The sequence below is a fragment of the Lemur catta genome, chromosome 4 (assembly GCF_020740605.2).
Source record: "Lemur catta isolate mLemCat1 chromosome 4, mLemCat1.pri, whole genome shotgun sequence".
In the NCBI taxonomy this organism is placed as follows: Eukaryota; Metazoa; Chordata; class Mammalia; order Primates; family Lemuridae; genus Lemur; species Lemur catta.
Window position 1 is genome coordinate 27,777,021 of NC_059131.1, and position 16,595 is coordinate 27,793,615.

Sequence of the window (16,595 nt, forward strand, 5' to 3'; positions counted from 1 at the left end):
TGGCCATCTTAATTTCATTCATTGTACTACTGGCCAGAATTGAGGGTTCTACCACTAAATTCAGTTATAGATTAAAAAAGAAAGAAAATAACATCTCTTTTCTTTCTTTTTTTTTTTTTAGGCTAGTCAAGTGAAGCAGTGGGAGTGGAGAAGGAACAAAGGAATCTGTAACTGGTTGTGATCAATTAGCTGTAAACACTACCGCACTCAGACCAGTCAGAAAATGGCATTTCTGCATATCTGAATCTTGTGACTATGAAAGCCTTACCTGCTATACTAGTAATATTTTGTTTTATCGAGGGATGTTAGTAAATCTCTATAAGATATTTTTACCCCCAAAAAGCTAAGGCAATTGTCAACATATCTTAGGGCAAATCTAATCCAGAAGCATAATCAAATAATTTAGTTTTAATAAAATCAAAAGTTTTTTTCTGAGTACTCTGGGAGACCAGAATATGCCACCCCAAAATATGCCTCTTTGACACAGGATTGTTTCCAGCAGAAAACAATTACAAAGAAGCAGATGCAGGAGCTCTCTGCCTTCTCTCTATTTGTCTAAAAGCAGGACCTAGATTTACAAAGATAAAAGGTATCCCATGCACCACTCCCCACAACCAGGGAGGGCAAAGGTCAATCACTGAAGATAACTTTGGATCCTTATCCTCCTGGAGATGGCACCAGAGGAATCTACATTAACAGGCCTTACTAACCAGCCTTTATCTGCCTTTATTTGCCTTCTCCCAATTTGCTGCCCTTAGAGACCTGAAATACTTTTCCTTTGTCTTGTCATTTCCTTAAAATTTGCTTTTCTTTGTTGAAGATGCTATCTAACTGGAATTCAAAGCCACCTCTTTGGGCCATGTGTGGTGGCTCATGCCTATAATCCTAGCACTCTGAGAGGCAGAGATGGGAGAATCACTTGAGCTCAGGAGTTTGAGACCATCCTGAGCAAGAGTGAGAGCCTGTCTCTACTAAAAATAGAAAAATTAACCGGGCACAGTCACAGCTACTCGGGAGGCTGAGGCAAGAGGATTGCTTGAGCCCAGGAGTTTGAGGTTGCTGTGAGCTAGCTAGGCTGACGCCGCGGCACTCTAGCCCAGGCAACAGAGTGAGATAATGTCTAAAAAAAAAAAAAAAAAAACCATAGTCAGAGATATTAAAATGCAAATGCCTCTAAAAGTGGTCTCATTTTACTCTTACTTTGTCATGCATTCCTTTATTCAACAATTAGTTATTCACTGTTAGGTAGATTGTGAGGGGATTCTGGGTCTCCTAGGGATGAAAGTGGATGTGTTGCCCCCATCTTGGTCCTGCCTAACCCTGATTCTCCATAACTGGGGGAAGGAGGGAATACTCTATGAATCTACCAATCAGAACTAGGCGCACCAGCTGTAAAAGAATGCAGAGGACTCTCTTGCCCACGGGCTTAGCCGCATGGATACCATAAAGTACGGAAATTGACCTAGAACCCACATGCATAGTTAAGGCTCAGGTCATGTGACTCCCAACTGTCTAATCAAAGTGGTTCCATGGTGACCTCTGAACCACAAGGGAGGTCCCTATCTGGACACTACAAAATAGGATGCAGACCCTAGCCAAGCTCTCTCTTTGCCCTTCCTTCTGTCTCCCCTGCTGCAACAATGGGTCTGGTTGTCATCCATGGTGTATGTACCATGCTCCGTAAACCTACATTTTGGTCTTGCTCTATAATCCTATCTTTCTCTCCTCAATAAACCTCATTTTCATGTTTGCCTAACTTTGGCGTGTCTGGTCATTCTTTGGCCATAGTCACGCCAAGAACCAACGGTTTCAGACTGAAACCTAACATTCGCTAGATACCATTTACCAGACTCAGTAATAAGTGCCAAGAACACAACAGCAAAGGAGACAGACACAGTGCGGGTTCTCAAGAGCTTGCCATACTTTCTTTTTCGTCTCTACACTTCACTGAACTTTTAAAAAAAAACATAATTAATTCTCTGACAGCTGAGACAAGACAAGCAAAGTTGAGTTTCAAACTCTGTGTTAAGTGCTTAAATGAGAATGTCCCAGAGGAATGGAGAGTCTTAAATTTTAGAGTCCAGAAAATGACCCAATGAATCAGATAGATCCTTGCTCCATTTTACGGCCTTTCCAAAATCTCTCCTTTCTGGTATGAATCACATCGAGTCTCTCGGGCAGGGAAAATATTGAGGCTTAGGTTGTTTTGATGGGGAAAGCAATAATGTTTAATCTAATCTAACATATCTTCTCAAGCATGAAAATATTCAGGGACAAGAATGTTTGTTGAGAATTGTCTTGATGGTTGTACAACTCTGTAAATTTAGTAAAAATTACTGAATAGTACACAAATGGTTCAATGTTATGGCATGTAACTTATATCTCAAATAAAAATTAATATACACTTCTATATGTTTTAAAATCTAAATGTTGAATTCTTTTACTAATAAAAATATTTTTTAAATTGTGATAAGCAAATAAGACTGGTTTTAAATATTCAATAATGCCATTCTCCTTGATAAGGAATTCAAGAAACTTCTGAGCTTGCTCCTTAGTGCTAGGACATTGTAAAAATAAATAGGAAAATCCATAGAGTCAGAAAATAGTTTAGTGGTACCCAGGGCTTGGAACGAGAGGAATAGGGTCTAACTGCTAATAAATACAGGATTTCTTCAATGGGGTGATTTTAAATGTCCTAAAATTAGGTTGTGGTGATGGTTGCCTAATGCTGTGAACATGCTAAAACCATTGAATTATACACTTTAAATGAGTGAATTATATGGCATGTGAATTATATCTCAATAAAGAGTTTCTTAAAGAAAAGAATATCTGTTGCAGCATCATTTATAACAGCAAAAAAATTCAACAATGGGAGTTGGTTAAATAAATTATGGTGCAACTATGGAATCAATGAAATACTATGCGGTCAAAAGTGATGATATAAGTCAGTGGTTCTCAAACTTTAACATAAATCATGTAAATAAATTAATTAAATTTGATATTTCTTCAGGGACCTATTTGATTCAGATAACAGTTCCCAGAGAATGCTTACAGGGAAATAATCTTTCCCATCTTTCCTTTGGGTGTAACATTAGCATTGGAGTTTCTGAAAATCATTAAGATAACTAATTGGTACTGAATTATACTGTTTAAAAAGCCCAAATCCATCCCTTCTTCCTATATAGAAAAATACCAGCAGTCCTATGCAATAAAAACAATGCAACCAGATTTTTACAGGAAGCTGAATCAAGACTGGGAGGAGTAAGTTCTTATGGTGGACTCCAAATGTCTCAGAAATAGGTTCCTCTAGGTTAATTCATTTGCATATAAATACAGAATAAATTTGTTTCTCCAAACTGCTATCAACTATGTTCCCTCAGTTTCCCTGTTTCTGCTGCATAGTGGGTTCCCTTGACCATATGGCATCTGACCCCACAACTCTGTATGGAAATGTAGCCAATTTATTAATTATTATTTATTAATTTAAATAGATTTAGGGGGTACAAGTGCTTTTTGTTACATGGATGAATTGTATTAATATAATGCTGAAGTCAGGACTTTCAGTGTACTCATCACCAGAATAGTGTACATTGTACTGGACAGGTATATTTTGTCTCTCACCCTCCTGCCACTCTCCTCTTCTTGGTTTCCAATATCCATTATACCACTTTATGACCATATACATCCCTCGTCTAGCTCCCACTTATAAGTGAGAACATGTGATATTTGTTTTTCCATTCCTGAGATACTTCACTTAGGATAATGGTCACCAGTTCCATCCAAGTTGCTGCAAAAGACATGATTTCATTCCTTTTATTTTTATTTTTATTTTTTGGAGACAGAATCTACCTTTGTCACCCTGGCTAGATTGCAGTGGCATCCTTGTAGCTCACTGCAGCCTCAAACACCTGGGTTCAAGCAATCCTCCCACTTTAGCCTCCCAAGTAGCTGGTACAACAGGAGCGTGCCACCATGCCCAGCTAATTTTTCTATTTTTTGTAGAGACAGAGTCTCACTCTTGCTCAGGCTGGTCTCAAACTCCTGAGCTCAAGTGATCGTCCTGCCTTGGCTTGGATTACAGGTGTGAGCTGTCACAACTGGCCTTATTTCATTCCCTTTTATAACTGAGCAGTACTCCATGGTATATATACACCACATTTTGTTTACCCACTCAAGAATTGATAGGCACTTAGGTTGATTTCACATCTTTGCAATTGTGAATTGTGCTGTGATAAACATTCGGGTACAGGTGTCTTTTTTAATAAAATGACCTCTTTTCCTTTGGATAGATATCCAGTAGTGGGATTGTTGAATGAAATGGTAGGTCTACTTTTAGTTCTCTGAGGAATCACCATACTATTTTCCATAGAGGTTATACTAATTTACACTTCTCCCCAACAGTGTGTAACTGTTCCCTTTTCAATGCATCTGTGCCAACATCTATTGTTTTTTGACTTTTTAGTAATGGCTATTCTGGTAGGGGTAAGGTGGTATCTCATTGTGGTTTTAATTTGCATTTCCCTGATGGTTAGTGATGTTGAGTATACTTTCATATGTCTGTTGGCCATTTGTCTATCTTCTTTTGAAAACAATCTATTCAAATCTTTTGCTCACTTTTTGATGGGGTTATTTTTTTTTTTCTTGCTGATCTGTTTGAGTTCTTTGTAGATTCTGGAAAATAGTCCTTTGTCAGATGTATACTTTGCAAATATTTTCTCCCATTCTGTGGGTTGTCTATTTGCTCTTTGGATTATTTCCTTTCTTGTGCAGAAACTTTTTAGTTTAAGTCTTATTTATTTATTTTTGTTGTTGCTGTATTAGCTTTTGGAGTCTTAATCATACTTCTTTGCCTAGGCCAATGTCCAAAAGAGTTTTTCCTATGTTTTCTTCTAGAATATTTATGGTTTCAGGTCTTACATTTAAGTCATTAATCCATCTTGAGTTAGTTTTTGTATATGGTGACAGACTGGGGTCCAGTTTCACTCTTCTGCATGTGACTCTCCAATTTTCCCAGCACCATTTATTGAATAGGGTGCCCTTTCCCCAGTGTGCTTTTGTCTGCTTTGTTGTCAACATGTAAATCTTCAGCCCAGCAGCTCCCCTTGTCCTAGAGCAGGCTAGGCCTGCTCTCCATAGCTCCTCTCCATCTCCACTCTCTTGCCCTTCTCCCATTCCTGCTCCTCTGCCACCAGTACCAGTAAGAGGGAAGGAGAATAGATGCTTCCTCACTTCCTTCTGTGGCTGCCCAGGGTATGCGGGTGCCCTCTATCTGGTTGGTTGTGATGCTCCCCTCAACCTGAACAGCTGGGTACAGAGGTGGTCAGTGGGAGTGATTCAGGTCCTTCCCCCTCTCTCTTGGTCAGCACAGCTGGTCTAACTCATGGAATCCTTGTAGCCTGAGTGTGGACAGGTGGATGGGGGAACAGGTGGATCTGCTGGTGTGGACACATCCAAAATAGCTCCTCTAGGCAATTCAATCTCTCTGTCTTTCATGTCAGTCTTAAAATTATTTCTTCAAAGACATTTGAAAATTTGAACGTGTCTTCTCAATCACTACCCAGCTGATGGCAAAATGCCACATTTTTTTGTGACTGCCCTAACTCCCCTGTAACAGTTCCCAGTGTGCCTGTTGCCCTCAATCACATCTACCATTCTGTTGAGTGTGGGCACTGATGGGCTCTAACTTCAATCTTTCCTGGGAACACTGTTCTTTCCACCTGGTCACACTATCTGCCATTCTCCCCAGGGCACTTCCCAGACTGCTATCCCTGGGAGCAGGGTAGTGAGCCCCAGCTCAGTAGACCTCCAACTGGAGAGGAAGAGGACAGATCCCCTCCTCTCCTGCATTGTAAGCAATTCTCTTGGCAAACTCCCACCCCTTTATAAATCTTACAGGTAGAAAAGGAGATTGTTTCTTCCGACACAGACCCAAGAACCAAGTTGGAGTGTGTGTGTATGAGGGTAAAAGGTGCTGGCAATTGTGGATATGACCCCTCTTCACAAGCCCAACAGGGAAGCAGATATTCATTCAACTCAGAGTGCAGGTTACTTAGCACTACTTGTTTTTCAGCTAAGGGCCCCATCACCAATCCCAGGAAAAATAAGAATGATCTCATTTGGCATCTTTGCTCCATCTAGGGTTTTCACTAGCCCTACTCTCTTTTCCTCTATCCACTCAGTACTATCCTTTCAGTATGATCCTCCCAGTATGATCTTGTCAGCTTCTTGCCTGCAATTCTAATTCTGCTTCTCGTGAGGGTTTCTCTGCACCGTACTTGTGGTGTTTTAAATTGAATAGTACCAAGAGATATCAAATAAAAGACTTACTTATTATCACAGACGTGTAGATATTGTACACATACATATGGACAGGGTGGGCAGCCTCTGTACTATTTTTTAGTGACCCCCACTTCCACCTAGATTTTCATTGTCTACACTTTTCTTTCTACCACAATTCTTAATAATTACTCCCTATGTGATTTACTTCAATCATCTAATTGATAATCTCAGAAGGTCAGTCCAATATGTACCTAAAATCATTTCCTAGTGTTCTGGACAAACAAGTACAAAGAGACATATTCCCTTTGATCTGAAATCTTGATAATGGCTTCTCAGTGATTTAATAATTAACATGGACCTTCCTTAACTGGTTTTGGTATAAGTTGAAAGGCTGCCAAATTTTATCATTCTTTTATTACTGAGATATGCTTCAGGAGGTTTTTTCTTCTTGAGAGAATAATTGTTAGAAATGGAGGCAATACTTCAAAAAGTAGCTTTCCAATTTCTCAAGGGTTTTGAATTTGCAAACTTAAGTTTTCCCAGTCAGGTATTATAAGTTTTCACTTGAAAGTGTAGATGCTTGCTTTTGCCTGGGTAAAAGTTTGACAGATTTTCTCCCATGTTATACTATTAGAAGTCACAAGCACACCCTCCCCTCACAAGGCCTCTCACTTTATTTAAAGAACCCTAGGAATACTCCTTCAAATGTTATCCGAAGGTATTTGAAAATCTAAGTGACCTCCCTAGGTTCTTTCTAACTCCAAGTCTGTGAATTGACAAATAACACAGAACATTACAGCAAAATGTGAACAAACTGTGTTTTCCAGAATAGCACTAGACTGGAAATAATCTGAAGACAACTTGAAATCAATGCCACATAGAGATAATGAAAGTGTTTAATCAGTCTTTAAGGTCAAAACTATAAAATATGAAGATATTGCATATCTTCAGGCAACTAGTGTTTTGTTAGTCATTTATTAATAAAGCATAGCATTTTTATTCTTTAATATTTTTTAAGTTTTCCTCTCCTACTAAGTAAAATAAATAATGCACAGGGGGAAACTTAAAATGAATTGCTTGCTTATCTTGTGCATTAAAAATTAATTAGCCCTTTCTACCTTCCTGTGCACTGGCTGTCTCAGCCTAAGCTTGCTATCTTGAGTACCAGAAATGTGCACCAGCAAGTAGGCTTGGGCAGGAGAGACTAGAAAGTCATCAATCACAAGTAAAGAGCTCTGAGCTTCTATGTACTGTGTGCCTTAGACAAGTCACACTTAACCACTGAGATTGTCTTTCCTCATCTGCAAAATTGGAATGAAAATACATGCCCTGCCTACATCAGAAGTTGAGGTGACAATCAAATACAAACACATGGAAGCACTTTGAATGCTTCAAATGCCGATGAATGCAAGTGTTATGTCTGATAAAGGAGGCAGGAAGGATTCTCATACTACATGCATCAAACCTTTGATTGTGTCCACTGGACATACACATGTGGAGGATTAACTTCCAGGAGAAAGGGAATTTGGCAAGTACTGAACAACTGTAACACAAATGATTAATCTGGATGATAACAATAAATCTGTTGGCCAGGTACTAAAGTGTAGGTGTTGCTCTTAGGATCATGGCCTCATTTCAGGCTGCCAAGTCTTGCTAGAACACGTGGGCTCTTAGAGATGCCAAACAGGACCCAGAGCCAAGAGCACACCTATTAGAAGTTTGAGAAAAACAGGGACACTTTCCGCTTATACTGAAATGAATCTCTTTTCTCACGGCTCTCCCTTTCTCTCTCCCTCTCTCTGATAGGAAACATTGGAATAAGAACCTCTAATAAAGTTCCAAAACCAGAATTTCATTTGGTTACTTTCAACATGGTCTTTGACCTCCTTTTTGCATAAAAGACCAAAAATGAATAAATGAATGAACAGATTCAACAATGGTTCTTCTAGAATGATGTTGCCTGATCTCATTTTTACTTTAGAAATTCATCAGTAGACCATCACTTATACTGCTGCCTGCAATGGTTCTAAAAGTGTGGTCCACGGCAATATCAACTCAGGATAATCTTTTGAACTGTAAATTCCCAGGCTCCATTTCAGAACTAAGAATCTGAAGGTTTGGTGGTGAGAGAATCTACAAAATCTGCAAGCAATCCAGTTGGTTTACATGTACATAAATACCCTGCTACAGTTTGGATGTTTGTTCCCCCAAACCTCATGTTGTAATTTGATCCCTAATATTGGAGGTGGGGCTTAATGGGAGGTGCTTGGGTCATGGGGGTGGATCCCTCCAGAATAGATTGGTGCTATCCTTGAGGTAGTGAGTGAGTTCTCACTCTATTAGCTCTCATAAAAGCTGGTTGTTAAAAAGAGCCTGGCTTCTCCCTCCCCTCTCTCTTTCTTCCTCCCTCACCATGTGATCTCTGCATACACTGGCTCCTCTTCACCTTCCACCATGAGTGGAGGCAGCCTGAGGCTTTCACCAAATGACCAATCTTCCAGCCAGCAGAATCGTGAGCCAAATAAACCTTTTTTTCTTTATAAATTATCCAGCTTCAGGTATTTCTTTATAGCAACACAAATGGATTAAAACATAGCCATCTTTCAGTTTTCCATCTTAGCTACAAATATTACCTAAAAGATGTTGTGGACCTTGTAAAACAGAACCAGTGACAACTAAAACATTTTAAAGTATACATACATTTAGAAAGAATTTCAAACACTAGATAGTAAATGCCAATGAGAAAAGTTAGTTTGGTAAACAGAGATAGCTTTAGGCAAAATTTAGGTCTCCAAGGTGAAGTCAGAGTTTTCAATTATTTTTGGAAACTTAATTTCTCCTTTCTCAGTTTCCCTACAATTCTATGTTCCATGACCAATGAGTTTTTCTCCTCTGTAAGCTATCTCACCTGGCATTAGCCAATTAAAAAAAATGGCAATCATATAGGCTGGTCATATACGTAAAATGTGCCAAAACTTCTGGTTGAAAGTGAAGAATTCAGATACCCAGATATTTTTATCTGTCAATCTATTCATTCATTAAGATAGGTATTACTGAATGTCAAGTACTGAGGGTAGAAAAATTAGTAAGACATGGCTCATCCTGTTAAGAAAAATTACCTAAAACTTAGAAATTAAGAACCTCTAGCATATTCTTTCAATGTTAGGAAACTGCTTAACAAGCCTATGCAAGCATTATTTAATTCTCTAGAAGAATGTACCTATGTTTGTGGTGTTTACTGTTAATTCAGGGCTTATATTGTATGAAGTTATATATTAACTTATAGATCTACTGGCTACTAGTGGGTAGAGGCCAGAGATGCTGCTGAATACACTACAAAATAGAATTCTCCTTACAACAAAGAATTCCCTAGTCCAAAAAGTCAACAGTAGTTGAGAAACCCTGTTCCAAAGAGATCAAAAGCCACTGATTTGGGAAATCATGAAATCTTTGTCCTCCTTGATACGAGTAGTTCTAGTGGTTTCTGCAGTAGGTTGGTAAGTGGGAGGAAAGCCAGGAAGTAAAGCCTGTGAGAAGAAACTTTACAAATGTTTGGTAGTGAAGAGTGTTAGAGAAGGTAGTAGTAACATGAGAGGGTGGACAGGGTTAGTGGAAGTTTTTCCAGGAAGAATAATTGGTGGCACAAAGTATTTTAAAGTATTCGAATCAACTGAAATTTTCATTTTTCATTTAGGTGTCTAATGTCTTTGAAACTTTAATCTAAGCCATAGTAGCAATGTATTATTTTGAGGAAAGATCTTTACACAGTTTCTACATCCTAAAAGTAGAAGAACATAATGCTGCCTATTTATGGTCACATCTCATAATCGCCAACATTTAGCAAAGGGAATAACAAAAGTGCCTTGATGTCTAAAGTTGGATTCTCAGAATTAAATATTTTATGAAAATCTTTTAAGCTCTTGCAATGTCACTCTGTAAAGTTGTATTGCATTTCTGTCCATAAATATCCAAAATATTCAAATTCAAATTAGTTTATTAATAGTCTTTCATTTGTTAACTACTGACACTCCTCGAGTTATTTTTCCTATCCTATGAGTGACTGGCTACTCATTATGCCCAGAAGAAAGGTTTTCAGCTGACTTCCAACTCAGACCCTCAGCACCCTTCTGTTTGAGAAATGGGAGATTTCCAATGCTAGAAGAGGAATTAAATGTGAAATTATTACTGTCAGAATTGTCTTTTTTTTTTTTTAAAGAAGTTGTGTTTTAAGAGTTGTTGTGTCTCATGTGAAAAAGTCAAAGAGCCCTGTGGCTAAATGGGTAGTTCTTATTGGAGACCTGGCAGAGCCTGTGGCCGGTGGTAGGAAGAATTTTTTTTTTTTTTTTGTATTATCTGGTAAGTGGACATCATAGCTGGAGGGTGGGATTGTTCTTTTCACTGGACATTAGACAGTTATCAGCTGCAGTAGCTGACAGGGACAAGTCCACTTTTTTTTTTCTTTGGTAAGTGAAAGCAGCCAAGGCCATAGCAACAGATAAATGATTTCCTGACATCAGCAGGTCTGAGTTGGAAGTCAGCTGAAAACCATATTGTGTGTTATCATGCAGAGTATAAAAGGTTTTAGGGTTTCTTTGAGCTAACCACCATTTATAGCATGATTTTCACGATAATATATGACCCCTGTTCTAAACAATCAAACTACAATTCTTGTGGATCATGATACATATGGATTGGCATCTTGATTTATGAGTCAAGCTTTCTTCTAAAATCGTTACAGCAGTGAATTCCAGTTTTCATCTTTTTCTAAATTCACTTCTTTGAATGAGAGTACAAATAAAAGCACGTCAATTATAATGAAAGGAATGCAATTTTTATAAAATGCAAAACATTTTAACAATGGTTGGTTAATTATTGTGTCTATTGTAACATATGATAGTAGATTCTCTCTATATATTTTTTTGTATACCTAGAGGCTCTCTCTATCTACTGAACAATTTCTTGAACAGGATCCACTCCTAAGGGGAAAATCACTTTTTTTGATATAGTCTGAGGTCAGTGGGCCTAGAAAACTGCTAACCCAATTTTTCCCAGCAGAATATTACACAAAATTGACTTACCCCTCAAGTCCAAAATGAAATCTTTTGTTCTACATATTATAATATAACTAAAACTATCCAATTATTTTAAACAACTTTTGCACACATGTATTGTAACAACATTTTGTCTGACAAGCATTCAACTTTACTTTTAATCTGTCCCAAACAATAAAACTGACCTTGGCTTGTGAAGTTGACATACATACTGTCAAGGATGTCCTTGAACATTTTTCTCAAGATGAAGAAAGAATACAGCGGGAAGGGGAAAATCCTTCTTTACTCTGAATCTGTGAGTCCCATTTTAGATTACATCCAAGGCTGTGCTTTATACAGGCCATGGAAAATCAGTGTAGGAATGTGACTTACAAAATCTGCAATTTCTGAAGAAACTTCATTCTTATCTTGAAACGTCACAGAAAAACTGCTGATAAACATTGAGCAAGCTTAGTGTACGCCTTTCTGAAAATGTGTCTTCACTGAACAAAAACTTAACTTTTCTAACAAAACAGAAAATTTCTAATAAGAATTCTATATCTTAATGAGGTAGTACGTTTTTAGTAAATTGATTCGACATTGAATTGCTAAGTACTATTACACAACTTGTTGTTAATTTTTCTTTCATACATATCTTTCTAAAACACCATTTTTGATTCATTCAGCATAGAAATATCGGGTCGACCATTTTATTGTATTTAAGTGATTAATACTTTATTGCTTTAGTCACTTAGTTTTATGGAAATATTTAATTAGCTTACCTTTTTAAAGGAAAGCATTTTTCCCTTGGAAGGTCCAAGTTAATCAGCTGCTTTTCAGAATTTTTTTTTGTAATTTTCTTGTGTTCTAGAGATCTCCTACATTTAAAAAAAATGTTTATAATAGACACAGTATCATTTTTTCTCTTTTCCCCAAATCCTGTTCCTAGCCTAACCTGAACATAGTAAACACACAATAATTTTGTACCCTGTGGCTTACAGATTGTGGTAAACCCCTACAGAAAACCCTCCATCTGGTAAGTGATCAGATCTGAGGATTCACTCCCTCCTCTAACAGAGGCAATGAAGGCTGAACCCTAACAAACTGAAGTGGGGGATACAAACTGTACAATACCATGAGATGTGCTTCTAAAAGGTGCTGTGAAGAGCCCCCTTAGGTGTCCTATCAAAGGTAAGGTCTGGCTGTCCAGGCTGGGTGCACAGGAAGTGGTTAAGAGCAAAGACTCTTAGACAAAGCTGGGTTTGGTTATTGTCTCTAAAACTAATACGCGGCCTGGGACAAGTTTCTTCATCTCTCAAAGCCTTGGTTTCTCTCACCTGCAATGTTATTTACTTCACTGGATTGTTGCAAAGATGGAATAAGATAATTTACATAAAGAATGGAGCTGGAAGACTGAGTATAGGACTCAATAAATGGTTTTCCTGCTGTAGCTGTTTGCCCTCCCTCCACTTTCCAGATCTGATTTGGGGAACTTGGAGCTTCAGTTACACCTTGGCTGGCTTCTTCCTTCGCCCCTGCTCTTTGCTTGTATAACCAGCCTGTGGACTTCTCTCTCTCTTTCAACCTCTTTTTTTCTCACTCAGCCCCTCTCTCTCAACACCTCTCTCTCACACAGTGGTTAGGGTGTTCTTTATTTTAAAATCATTTCTTCAGCTATTTAGTAGTAAAATACTTCTATAACCCCGGCCTGGAAATGAAAGGGGTTGATTCTGCTGTTTTGAGGTTGGAGTTACCTTGCAGTACTAATTATATTTACTGCTCAGTCTTCAGTTTACAAATGAAGAAATTCAGGTTGTAATTTAGAAAATTTGAAGGGCAAAAATAAAGCATCCTTGGAATGTAAATTGTAATATCTGACCATCACCAATCCCTGAGATTTAAAGTAAAATCCATATCAAATCTCTAACAAAAAATGAAGAGTGTATCATCTCAAGAAAATGGAGGCAAAATGCTTGACTGCTTTCTAATTAAACAGTTCATTTTCCCTTAATGGTCTATTCACTGGGTAATTTGATAGGTGACAACACGATTTAGAAATAATTAAACAACAAGTATCTAGAAGACAGAATAGTTAGCTATATAGTTATCAGTAATTGTTATAGGGCTAAAACTAATTTTGTCATTCAATTGCTTCCTGGAAATAAAACCACTCAGATAAAACCCCAAAACAGAAAACAAGCAAAAAACAAACTGTTGACACACTTGTCTCACATTACTGTCATATGAATGGCACATTTTCTAATGCATTTCCCTCAAGTGTTACATATTACTTTCAAAGAAATTTTTCAAACATTTATCTACTATAGAGGATGTGCACTGTATGCTGGGGATACAAAGATAAGTGTTACCAACCTTGCCTTGAAGATGTTCACAGCCTCATGGAAACACAGTCACTGGCAAGCAGGAATTATAGTGTACGTGAGAGAGGTGTGCTAGAAGACAACAGGGGTTTTGTATTCATTTAAACTCCTTATCCTTCCACAAAATTTTTGATGGGGCATGGATGAATACTTTTTATGAGTAGAAGAAAGTGTACAGTAGCTTCTCACAGGAAACAGATTAATGTGGATGAATTGGTTTTAGACAGGTGGCAAGCAGCAGGGCATTCCAGGTATGAGGAACAGGATAAAAAGGACACAGTTTGTGGAGAGCTGATCCATAGCTTGGCTATAGCTAAAGTATAGCATGATGCCTGGTGGAACTAGTGGAGAAAAGCCGGAAAAATAGGTGGAGACAAATTGGGAACGGCCTCTACCACTCTTCCCAAATGATTATGATGCTATACTGGTTGTGATGAATAATAGCAACTTTGGGATTCTGGTGTTTTTGTTTTGTTTTTCCTCCAGCTATTTCTTCTAGATCAAACACTCCTAGTAGGGGGAGGGGGGTCATTTCTTCTTTTCTATGTCACCCCTACAACAATGCCTGACAAAAATGGTGCCTCTCTTTGTTATTTAGTTTAAATTTTGCCAAGATCAATGGCTATCACTATCTCTGAGTTTCTACCTCTCAGATAATTTTTACTGATCAAGGAATAGAATCAAAGGTATTAGCGAGCAGGCAGGAGTAGGTGTTACACAGGAATACAGGGTAAGTGCAGCTATTTTACTCTGCTTCCTGAACTGGAAGACCAAGGCAGTACCAGCTGCCGTCTTCCTCTTAGAGCAGTGAGCTGGTAAAGCCTTGTTCTCAGCCCACACTCACATTTTTATTAAAAGCATCTTTTGTGCTGTGTGCTGGGGATGCAGCAGTGAACAACTTAGTGGGTTCCTGGAAAAGCTCTAATTTTCTTTTAAACATTAAAAAGCTCTTTTAAGTATTACTGAAGAGAGAGTAAAGTTTCTTTTGTATCCAAATCTTGTTAAAGGAGAACCCTATTATCACTCTGCATGATAGGTTTATGTTATATTGTATTCTGGTTAAATAAAGCAAATATTTGCATTATATTGTAGTATCTTTGCAAACCATAATAAAACAGGAGCGAAAGTGGTTATAAAGAGGTTAAATTTTTAGTTTTGAATCTGAAAGGTTTTTAGTCTGCTCTCTTCCCAAATGTAACTTAGTTTTAATAAAATGGCCGTGGCTAGGGTTACTTATTCTTCAACGCAGCTTGCTTAAAGTTCAAAAAAACATCTTATGAAGAGCCTATAGAATCCCCAAATCCCCATCAGTAAATAGCAGTGCATGGATTGCAAAACAAGCCTTCTAATTCTTCATAAAGTAGTCTTTTGTTTGTTTTTAAATAAACAAGAGTGTGCCCATTTTTAATTCCGTTCAGTACACTGGCGGGAAATTAAGTAAATACGAGTTCTATACAAACCTAAGTTTAAAATCGTAATGCTCAATGTGAGGGCAAGACATGGGTGTTAGAGCAATTTTTGAGGCTATTTTACATAATTATTTTCATTATACAAACCACAGAAAGTGAAGTTGGGGAAAACCTCAAATGTTAGGCATCTGAGAAAAAAGTGGATTTTTATTCAAAAGCAACTCAGAACGGTGGGGGGGGGGACAAAAAGGCTGGGAATTTGGCTTATTAAAGAGGAAAACGGGGCTGTGACATGATTAATAACTAACGCAAGACGTCTGCGTTTGACTCCGTCATCCACAGCAAGGTTCAAGGTTGTGGCTAGAAAGAGGCGCAAAAGAAGGGTTACCCAGGGGAGAGGGGATGGGCCTGGGAGCGGGTACGAACCGGGGTGGGGGTGGTTTCTGGGATCCGCACTGACAGGAAAGAGAACACACAGGGGCGGGCGCGCTGGGAGGTGACGGGCTTTAGGGGAGGCGGCATCCGAGCCACAATGTCCGGTGCGGGCCAGGCGCCCGGCGGCGCGCAGTTTCCTTCTTTTGTCAACCGTGTGCCGGGCGCCCGTCCCAGGTGAACTGAACCCCCAGCGGGGGGAGGCGGGAGCCGCGGGCCGAGTGGCCGGCGAGCTCCTCCCCCGGCGCCTCCGCCATCGGGGTCAGGACGAGGCGGTCGCGGCGCCGGACCTCAGGACCCGCAGGCTCTGGGGCTGCTGTCCGCCCGCCGCTTCCCGCCCGCAGGTCCCAGGCCCGGGTCTCCAACCGCAGAGAGGCTGGCGCAGCTAACACAGGTGAGTGCGGAAGCTGAGAAGGGGCAGCTCGGCCATCCAAGGCCGGACGCGGCTGGGGGCGTGCGGAGGGCGGCGGAAGTACTTCCGGCGGCGACGACGACACTTCCGGGCTGCTGCTTCCCTGCGCGGAAGCCGCCGGCCTTCACTGTGTGTGTTCCGCGGGATGCAGACCTGACGACCCGAAGTGGCTTCCCCCTGCGCAGCCCTAGTTGAGCCGGCGCCTGGGAAGCTCCAGCCGCAGAGGTCGCCAGTATTTCCGCACAGGCCGCCCGGCTGGGTTGCGTGGGGAGCGAGTTTGCTGCCTCGGCGCAGCCTGTCCTGCAAACCCCTGAGAGTTTGCGCAGAGACACTTGCTGGGCTCTTACCTCAGCGCCCAGGACCTTAACCTTTCAGCCTCACGCAAACGTTTTGTTTTGTTTTGTTTTGTTTTCCTTCCAACTCGATTCTGTATCTGTTTTACACAAAAATGAAGGCCAGATTATCAGTGCTACGAACATTTGCAAATAAGTCAAACTTCCGAGAGCCCTAAATTTAAAGTAAATTATAAAATACAAAAAAACCCATGAAGACCCGATGAAATGAGTATTAGAATTCACTTCGAAAGTATCAGGTTTTCCGGGACGCTGTAGGAAACCTGATCACTTATTCAACGTCTCAGGGCAGTTCTCTT

The 16,595-nt window shown here is 39.6% G+C and overlaps 1 protein-coding gene and 1 long non-coding RNA gene across 2 annotated transcripts in view; one reads left to right on the forward strand and one right to left on the reverse strand.

The window, feature by feature from the left end:
- The window catches only part of LOC123636808, a 33,874-nt gene extending 21,691 nt beyond the window's left edge, over positions 1 to 12,183 (reverse strand). Inside the window, exon 1 of the long non-coding RNA XR_006734664.1 lies at positions 12,092 to 12,183. This is a non-coding gene — a long non-coding RNA (uncharacterized LOC123636808). The remainder of the gene's footprint in view (positions 1 to 12,091) is intronic.
- A 3,412-nt stretch (positions 12,184 to 15,595) lies between these two features.
- Positions 15,596 to 16,595, forward strand: part of LOC123636810 (regulator of microtubule dynamics protein 2) — a 63,430-nt gene continuing 62,430 nt past the window's right edge. The window contains exon 1 of the mRNA XM_045549422.1: positions 15,596 to 15,925. The gene's annotated coding sequence lies outside the window, so the exon portion shown is untranslated. The remainder of the gene's footprint in view (positions 15,926 to 16,595) is intronic.